The following is a 10141-nucleotide window of genomic DNA, read 5'->3' on the forward strand; positions in this document are numbered from 1 at the left end:
AAGACTATGGATGAGACATAACACCTTTATTGATTATGATATACGAATGTTATGTATGGCTCGCGGTTATGTATGACATGTATGGATCGTTTGATATGTATGGTATGTGGAATTTGGGGAACTCACTAAGCTTTGTGTTTATGGTTTTCAGTTTATGTTTCAGGTACTCCAGTTTTCAAATGAAAGAGCCTGGGATGATCGCAGCGCATACACCCGTGTTTTCCGCAATATGTGATCTTTAGGGAACGGACTTTGACGATTGTTGTGTTTGAAATACTTTTCAATGTTTTGAACAAAGTTGCGCTGGTTTTTTTATTATAATAAAAATGAAATTTTCCTTTGGATTTTTGGGGATGTTACAGAGAATATATATATATATATATATATATATATATATATATATATATATATATATATATATATATATATATATATATATATATATGAAGGGTTATGAGCATAACAAACAATCCTATGTGTGCATGCAACCCTAAATAATTTGATCTACGTTTTCTCTAATTGAACATACAAATTGAACAACAAATAGAAAACCCTAGAATGCTCCTATAATATTTGGAATCCATAAATAGGGGTAGAGTAATCATACCTCGATAACTATATAGTAATAGCAATTCGAATCCTTGTGTTATTAAAGCCTTAAGAGAAAGCGTCACAAATGGTACGCCTCTAATGGTTCACACCCAACACTAGCTATGGAAGGCGATTGAGAAAGAGGAGAGAGACTAGAAATTTCGGCCACGTCTTACTAAGAAATAGTTGGCCGAAAATCATAGGGTTATGCCCTATTTATAGTGTTGTCAGGAAACCCTAGATAAGCCCAAATCCAAGATTATCTTAAACTGGTTAATTATCTACTTTCCTGATTATCCATTAGGGATTATTCTAGAACCCTTAGGCTTGTCCAATCTTATGGATGGTTCTAGATTGCCTCTTGCTCAATTATTAAACAATTACAATTCAGTCCCTATACTTATAATTTATTATTTTACCCTATAGAATTAATTTCAATTCATTTCTGATTAAATATTAATTAAATATTACTATTTCTAATTAATATATTATTCTCATAATATATTAACAAATTATTATTTTAATTTATTATCAAATAATAAATCAACCTCATTCTCCAAAATCATTTGTCCAATTCCTAGTTTTGAGGGCAACCCAAAAAGATTGTGATGCTATCAATTTAAGTATATACCAATTATAGTTATGAGCTTAGACACCTAATCCAACTGTCTCCCACTTGGATAAGTCTAATAACTATAATTGCAAGTATATCCTCCAAAAACCGAGTAGCAAATTGTAGCTCTCAAAAGCCGCTGTCCAACTCCGACCCAGTCAGTTACGTGTCCTAAGATAAGTGATCAAATATTCCTCCGTTCTATAGGATATCGTAAGAACATGAGCCATGGATTATAATCAATCTCATTGTCGAAGTTTTTTTCCTGATTTCTGATTTATGGCAACTGAAATCAGACTACCAATTGAGCACATCAATTCAGTCCAGGCTTGGCCAAGCACTTTAGATGCCATCATCAAATCATCGAGGGGCCCACAGATATCGATTTTCTCGTTATGAAAAAAGAAACGGATAAACTTCAACTTATATGATTGTACTATTCACTCATCAAATCACGCATAACAATATGTTTTATAACATCAAGTTACTGATGCGTTTATGTGTTATCAATGCATAATAGACTTATAAACAACTCATATATCTCCGTTTCAAGAATATAAGATATTATCGTCTCGGAATTACTCGTGATAAAATCCATGAAGTAATTCTCTGAGCATGGGTTTATCCAATACTCAAAATCCCTATTTTCAGAGTACTCATGAACATTGTAGCAAAACTATTGCTGTGTCTAAAACTCTTTAGATAATCTACAATCCAATTCATGACAATCTTAATTCGCTACTTACTTCCAAAAGTATGAGTGATTGTGGATGTTTGAATAATTCAATTATCCGGGAAGTAAAGCATGAAAAGTGAAACAGAATAATAACCTAACTAACTATGGTCTCAAAACTACTGAATATAAATACAACTCTTATTATTTAATCACCATATTAATTAGACTTTATTCATTGTATAATGTTCCGAGTAATCAACTAAATACTTGAATTAAACATCAGTCATGCCATGTCATAAACATGCATACTATGTTTCTATATGGTCCTTCATTTGTGAATAAATCGATTGGACATTATTCCAATGATGCTCATTTCACAATTTCAAATTCTTGTTACTACTAAATGTGTTAAAATTCAACCTTTCATGAAATATCCTTTTGTGATGTCGAGGCTTCAAAGTCACAAAGACTTTGCCAACGATATTACAAAATGTTCCATCAGACGTTTGTTTCTTAAAACAATTCCATGGCAATGAAGTCTCAAATTCAAAGTACACTCCTTGAAGTTCCTTCCTTGTATTAAGGTTCATAACTCACATGTAGATTTCAATAGTCAACTCTTACTATGGAAACATTTCCATATTTCCATATGACCATCAGTTCTGGATAAGAATCACCTCCACCCATAATTATGTCAATATGGTTCGTCCATTATAATACTATACTTCTAACTGTCCACAAACAACCAATCTTTAGTAACCCTCAGACTGTTCTTGATAGCTGTTTAACAACTTTAGTAACACCATGTTCTAGTCCTTTTTCCCTCTCAATGCCCAAGGCATATGGAAAAATCAGAACAAGTATATATTATAGCATATAAAAATGATCCTATATCCGAAGCATATGGTACTCGATTCATTATGTTAAAGACTTGATATTTTTTCAGCCTCTTACTATAATATATTCATATATCGAATTTCCTATATTGAACCATTTCAACACGATATTCATATATGTCTAAGACTAAGTTCTTTTAAAACTTTCAATCTAAACTTTTAGATTTGAAATGAAGTATAAGTATTCTCTCCCTTAAATCTTTCTGTAGCGAAACAATTCCCAAACTTTTCAATTTGCAATTTTCAAATATGTGTTTCCTATAATTAGTATTGCTAACTTTCAACACTTAGCATAACAACTATGCTCCTACTAGCATAACAATTATGTTCCCATTAGCACAACAATTATGCTCCCACTAGCTTTTACATGTTGTAACACCCCAAAGTTTGGAGAGCCAAGAAAAGAAAGAAAAAACCTCAAGTTTAAGGGGAGAATCGACGAGTCCATGGAGGGACTCGGCGAGTCCGAGCGGGATCCGGGTTGTGGTGTAAGCGACCGACTCGGCGAGTCGGCCAAGGAGACTCGACGAGTTGGGTCTGAGCGAGGAAAAACCCTAAATCCGGGATTTGGAGCCTATTTAAGCGTCTCATTCTCTTTCCTAGGGTTCCTTTACTACCTCTCTACCCTAGAACACAAATCCCTAGTCGCCATATCCGTTTTCGAGCTAGATCTTGCCTTGTAGAGTGCACTAAAGCTTGGAGAAGGAAGAAAAGCCTTGGAGGTGCAAGAAGGGACTGTAGATCCGAGATTGAGAAGACATTTCAGACCAGTTGGAGGTAATAAGCTGTTGCTTGGACTCCCTTTGCACCTAGATCTATTCTTATATGTGAGTTTGGTTATTTTTAGTATGATATGTAACCAATCCGAGTTGGAGGTTCAGATCTGAGGTTGCCACCTCAGATCCATGTTTGTTTTGGTCTTGAATCCCCTAAAGTATCATCCCTTGGTATGTTGAAGAAGTATGTTTGCCATAAACCCTTGTTTAGGGTGTTTTGAGCCTAGATCTCTTAATCTACACGTAAAGTTTGCCACTTTACGTGGGGGATAGTCCCTAGAAGTATGGATCTATGAGTTGGAAACTCTGTTTGGCTCGAAAAGCCACTGCATGGATTGAGGACTGGATAGACTCGGCGAGTCCTTCGAGTGGACTCGGCGAGTAGCTTGAAGATGAGGAGGAACTCGTTGAGTAGGATGAACAACTCGTCGAGTCGGATGAAGTTAGGCATGGACTCGGCGAGTTCGATGAGCAACTCGACGAGTTGGTTGAGGATTGTCTAGGACTCGATGAGTCTGTTCTTGGACTCAGCGAGTCAGATCGTGAAACCCTAAACCCTTCGAGTTGGGGCTCGAATCAGTGAGTCGGATGGTGACACAGCGAGTTGGACAGGACAGGACATAGAACTAGTTGGACTCGGCGAGTCATGGACTGACTCGGCGAGTCGAGTCACGAATAAGAAAGACCCAGAGCATATGAACTCGGCGAGTCAGTAGGTAGACTCGGCGAGTAGGGTTGACCCGGAAGGTTGACTTTGACCAGGATTTTCACTTTGACCAGAATTGACCTAGTGACCTTTGGAGGTCAGTTCGACTAAGTGTTATATTGATATTGGTAGCTCGAGGAGCTAGTGGAGCAGCAGTCGAAGTCAGAGGTCAGGTAGCAGTCAAAAGGATTAGCAGCAGCAGTTCAGCAGCATCAGGTGAGTTTCCTTCCAGTAAAGACAGGTCTAAGGCCACAATGCCGGCCCGTTCAGTTAGCAGTAGTTTTTGGAATTCGATCCGATGCAGTAGTTAGTATGTTTGATGCCTTCGTGGCTCAGACGGGATTTATGTGTTATGTGCTATGTGTTATGTGTTACAGGCTACGACCCGATGTAGTATGCAATATATGTGTTCATGCTAGTTGATATGTTATGCTATGCTATGTTCAGTCAGTTTCCGGACTTCGGTCCGATGTAGGGGCAAGGCCCCAGTTAGTCCGGACTTCGGTCCGATGCAGGGGACAAGGTCCCAGTCAGTTTTCGGACTTCGGTCCGATGTAGGGGCAAGGCCCCAATTAGTCCGGACTTCGGTCCGATGCAGGGGACAAGGTCCCAGTCAGTTTCCGAACTTCGGTCTGATGTAGGGGGAAAGGCCCCAGTTAGTCTGGACTTCGGTCCGATGCAGGGGACAAGGTCCCAGTCAGTTTCCGGACTTCGGTCCGATGTAGGGGGCAAGGCCCCAGTTAGTCCGGACTTCGGTCCGATGCAGGAGACAAGGTCCCGGTCAGTTTCCGAACTTCGGTCCGATGTAGGGGGCAAGGTCCCAGTTAGTCCGGACATTGGTCCGATGCAGTGGGCAAGGCCCAGTATGTGCTTTATATGTTATTGCATGTTATGTGTTGATTGGGGGAGCTCACTAAGCTTCGTGCTTACGGTTTTCAGTTTTGGTTTCAGGTACTCAGTTTTCAAAAGAGGAGCTCGGGAAGATTGCAGTGCACACACCATAGTCAGTTAGCCTGGGAATGTTTGACTCTGATAATGATATTATGTTTTGAATTAATACTCGAGAATTTATGTTATGACTTATGGTACAGTTTTTATAAATATGATTTTAGTAAGGTTTTTAAAGAAATTTTCGGGTTGTATTTTTGGGTCGTTTCAAGTTGGTATCAGAGCCCTGGTTTGAGGGATTCGGATACACTTCCGGGTGTATCTGAACTCAAACTAAGGGGAAATAAAAAGATTTTTTTTTAAAAGAAAATGTTTTCTAAAAAGAATTTTGAAAGCACTTAGGAAGAAAGAATTTTTTTAACGGGATAGAGGTGTGTGCATGCGATCAGCCGAGCTCAAGTAAGTACTCCCAAATTACCCATACAAGTTATTTGTTCAGTTTCAGTTTCAGTAGAACAACATGCAAGTATAGGACTAAGGATCTAGGATGATGCCTTGTGTGCCTGTTTTATGTGTTTCAGCTTGATAAGAATTGCATGCTAGTATTAAGTAGACAGTAGTAGGATAGCCTGTGTAGGTTATGCCTGATAGCATGAGTTTAGCATTGTATGCTAGTGCAGTTTCTTGTTATGAGAATTGTTTTGCCTGAGTATGTTTCCTTTATCCGAATGCTGCTTGCTTTGTGCTTTGTGGGACTCTGAGTGATGGGAGTTAGCCATTAGGTGAATGCGTCACATCACATGTGATCAGGGTTGGATAATCTAAGAGTGCTAGATTTGGCCCTACTGCGCAGCTCTCATCTGAGTCCAAACGTTGTAGGAACGAGACTTTTACTCGAAGGATTATCCGAGCCTCATTACATGTGATGGTGTTCAGGTGGTGGCTAATTGGCATTACAAGGAGGCCTTCAGCAGTTGAGGACTGTTTGGGTAGAGTCAGAGGTTCCCTAGGGCAAGCCTAGGATGAGAGTAGTAGAGATCAGTAGAAGAGTAAAGGGGACTTGGTGGAGTTGAGGTAACTCTTGAGGAAAGTACGGGTAGATGTGGAAGGTAGTAGGGGCCCATACTACTGAAAGCAGAGGATCCGTACTTGATTCAAGAGGGGCCGAGGCAAAACCAAGGAACTAGTAGAGTGTGTGAGAGATCCCTCAGCGGTAGTGTGTAAATTGATAAGGAATTGTTATATTTTCAGCATGGTGACGTTGCGCAAGATATCAGTTGGCAGTTCAGGTGCAGGGGAGGGGTCTGGCTCGGGCTTTAGAGCCGGATAGCTTGATGATCAGATGAGGGATTTCATTTCCGCAAAGAGTATGCGCAACATCATTGATTAGACTCCAGTGATCTTCGGTTCAGTTAGAGAGGCCATTGTAGAGCTCATGGACAGTCATCTTGAGGCCTTTAAGGCCGGGATGGTTTCAGGACAGATTGGGGCTCGTCTAGGTCCCGAATCTTATGGACTTCAGGGATCCATCAGGGAGGGAGATCCCATTTCTAGTTCCTTCCATCAGGGGGCAGGGGTGAGTGGGGCATTCTGTTTCCAAGAGAGACCTTTGCATGATTGGATAGTTGAGGAAGTTTCGCGGGCCATTCGTGAGGATCTGCCCGACATGGTTGTGAGGACCATTGATAGATTGATAGCGAGGCTCCAGGATCAGACAGCTGCTGTTCAGTCGGCAGGCGTTTCCGTTGGGGTAACGCAGGAGCGAGAGCCGGGAAAGGGGTCGGAAAGGAAGAGGAAATAGGATGAGACTCAGGTAGCCACAGGTTCGAGTAAGAGGCCCAAGGGTTCGGATTTGAGGACGAGGAACTACCAGAGCCGCAGTCGATGCGGGAAGTGCGGAAGGACGCACATGGGTGTGTGCAGGCGTAGGAGTGGTGGCGATGCCGGATGTTTCAAGTGCGGCCAGATTGGCCATTTTAGCAGGGATTGCATTTTTACCATCACCCAGGGACTTGATCCGATATGTTTCCATTACAGTCAGAGGGGCCACAAGAAGGCCCACTGTCCGAGTTTGTATTCAGCAGGGCAGGCGCCAGCTCCTGCCCTTGGGACTTCAAGTACCGTCAGTGGTTATCAAGGCCAGGCAAGGGTGCCTACGGCTCGGAGCCGCGTTTCTCCGGTAGATTTTAACAGGGATTCGAACAGCACTGAGTAATGGAGGTATGTAACTTTGTTTTTTTTTTCTGTCAGCTTATGTTATGATTATAATGTTATGGTTCTGCATCAATTGTGGTATAAGTGTTGTGTTATGGAGTGGCTTGCTTGTGATTATGTTATATTCCATTTGCGTACCTCGAATAATTGGTTGGTAGTTAGGGGATGTGCTCTTATGGAGAAGGTCTCGGAGGATGCAGTAACTGTAGCATGGTTGGGAGAGATTTGGTTTGTTTCGCTAGTTCGGAGTGGTTAGTGTTTGGGATGGATTGGTTAAATTCCTACCTGGCGGGCTTGGGGTTCCCCAGTAGATGTTTTGGAATGGTAGTAAAGGTCAGGATCTCTTTTAAATGTGAAGCAGCAAGGGGTAAGCAGGATCGAAGTGGGGGAGAACCCTCCGGGTATACATGGATAAGAGTCACGTAGACCCAGAATGAGTGTGCGGCCTCTGAGAAGAAGTGGTAGTAGCACAGTGATGGATGGATTGAGAAGTTCAGAATTGAGAGTTCAAGAACTTTTCCCAGCAGTTAGTTCATGTAATGGAGAGGTTTAGAAGTTGGTTAGGAATCCAGGATTTGAGGACCACCTATAAAGACTCAAGTGAGTCGGAATGAGGATCCGGAGAAACGGTTAGCAGGAGATGTCTTCGTATTAGTAGCCAGTGGCAGAGCCAGCATGCAGGATTATGTGGATTCAGGAGTTGGGAATTTGGAAACTTCCCAACAATAGCTTCTTATATCTGGATTAGTAGACGGTTGGTTCGGGAACCAAGCCGAAGAGTTCCTCAGCGAAGCGCTGAGCATTCAAGGATATAGGATGTCGAGGATGATGCAGTAATTCAAGGACTGAGAGCTGGTTTTGAGAAATCAGGATGAGGATTCACGAGTGGGACTAGGGATAGTCAGGATGTCCTCAGGATAGTAGTAGTAGTGTTGTAAGCCTGCGGGGGTAGCCGTAGCATTCACTAGCAGTCAGATAGTAGTAGAGTGTTGTAAGTCTGCGGGGGTAGCCGTAGCATTCACTAGTAGTCAGATAGTAGTAGAGTGTTGTAAGTCTGCGGGGGTAGCCGTAGCATTCACTAGTAGTCAGATAGTAGTAGTAGTGTTGTAAGTCTGCGGGGGGTAGCCGTAGCGTTCATTAGTAGCCAGATAGTATTTGAGAGTTGTGAATCCGCGGGTGTAGCCGTGGCTTTTATCAGATTGGTAGCAGCATGAGCGCGTTGTTGAACGCGGGAACATAGTAATTCCCACCCGTTCGGGTGCAGCAGTGGGAATATGGGAATCCATGGGTTAGATTCGGATTTCCCAAATGGTTCAGTTATGGCTAAGTCAGCAAATTTTGGCTATAGATCGTCACATCAGTTATGAGATCAGAGTAGCAGTGGACCGTTGGGGTTCGGGTATGTTAAGGGCTACCGTCAGTCTGGGAACCACATGTTGTTAGCCATGGAATGGATGTGTAAAACCCTGTTTATTTATTAGATAAATAAATAAATTAATGAACGAATCATAAGCCTAAGATAAATAATTGAAAGTTTAGGGGGTTAAAAATATGATTTCCGAATTATTATAAAGAATTTTTGGAGTTAGGGACTCCATGGTAATTATTTGGGATTTATTTTAAAAGAAAATAGAGAAGGAGGGACTGTATGTGTAAACATGGGAGTAAGTTTGTAAGGAACCGGGTATACAAACCCGATTATACACAGAAACCCTAGAGATCATGTGCAGCCGTCACCCCACCTTATACCTCCCTCCAGCCGCCACCATTCACATCTTCAATCTCCGGCGCCGCTGCTACCTCCGACCACCAAGGTTGGGAACAAGAACCAGTAGCGTGAACCACCGAGTTGCCGCTGTACTCGTTGCTGCTGCCTTGCGTAGTCGTCGATGAAGCTGGAACCGACGCCATCAACCGTCGTTTGCATTGTTGAGCTTGACTGTGATCATCTCCGCCACTGCAATGCTTCTGTGAAGAAGACGAAGTCAGTGCCCTTTGCCACCTTCGTTCGTCGCCGTTAGCCATTGCTGGTGCCGCCTTCTCAAATCGGTGTCGTCGCATTTAGCCACCAGGTGGCTGGTTGGATTCTTTTTCGAGCAGGAGATATGGGTGTGTGTGGTTCGTATGCTATCATGGCGTGTGAATCACCATTCCATCGTGTTTGTGTGTAGTTTATGTCGAATGGTTGCTGTGAAGAACCACCATGGCAGTCGGCCATGGTGGATGCCACCTCAAGGACCGACATAGTGGTTGTGTATGCTGATGTATGGGTTAATTTCGTGTGTGTGTTTATTTCCTTAGTGTGTGTTTGGCCGGAATTCTAGGTTCAAGGCACCACCACCACCGTGAGCTGGTGGCTGCCACCGTGTACCACCACCGACCACCACAAGGGGGGTTGCGGGTGTGTGTTCATTTAGTATAGTGTGTGTGTGTGTTTTTAGTGAGTTCCTTGTAAATTGTAAAAGAAAATGGAATAATGAGAAAGAAACCATAACCACCACCGTGAGGTGGTGGCTGCCGCCTCCTGCCGCCACCGACCGTCGTGTCAGGTGGCGGTGCGCTTTGCCTCTTATGATTGATTCGTTTGGGCTTAGTGAAACCCTAATGGGCTCAAAGGAGCTCTAATGGGCCTAATGAGGCTTAATGGACTCTATTGGACCCAATAAAACCCTAATGGGCTTAATAATATTTTAGTGGGATTAATAGGCCCATAAAGCCCTAATTGACATAAAAGGCCAATAAATTAATAAATGGGCTAGTATTTGGGTTGGAAACCTTAAT

This window comes from Lactuca saligna, chromosome 5, assembly GCF_052625555.1.
Source record: "Lactuca saligna cultivar CGN05327 chromosome 5, ASM5262555v1, whole genome shotgun sequence".
Lineage (NCBI taxonomy): Eukaryota > Viridiplantae > Streptophyta > Magnoliopsida > Asterales > Asteraceae > Lactuca > Lactuca saligna.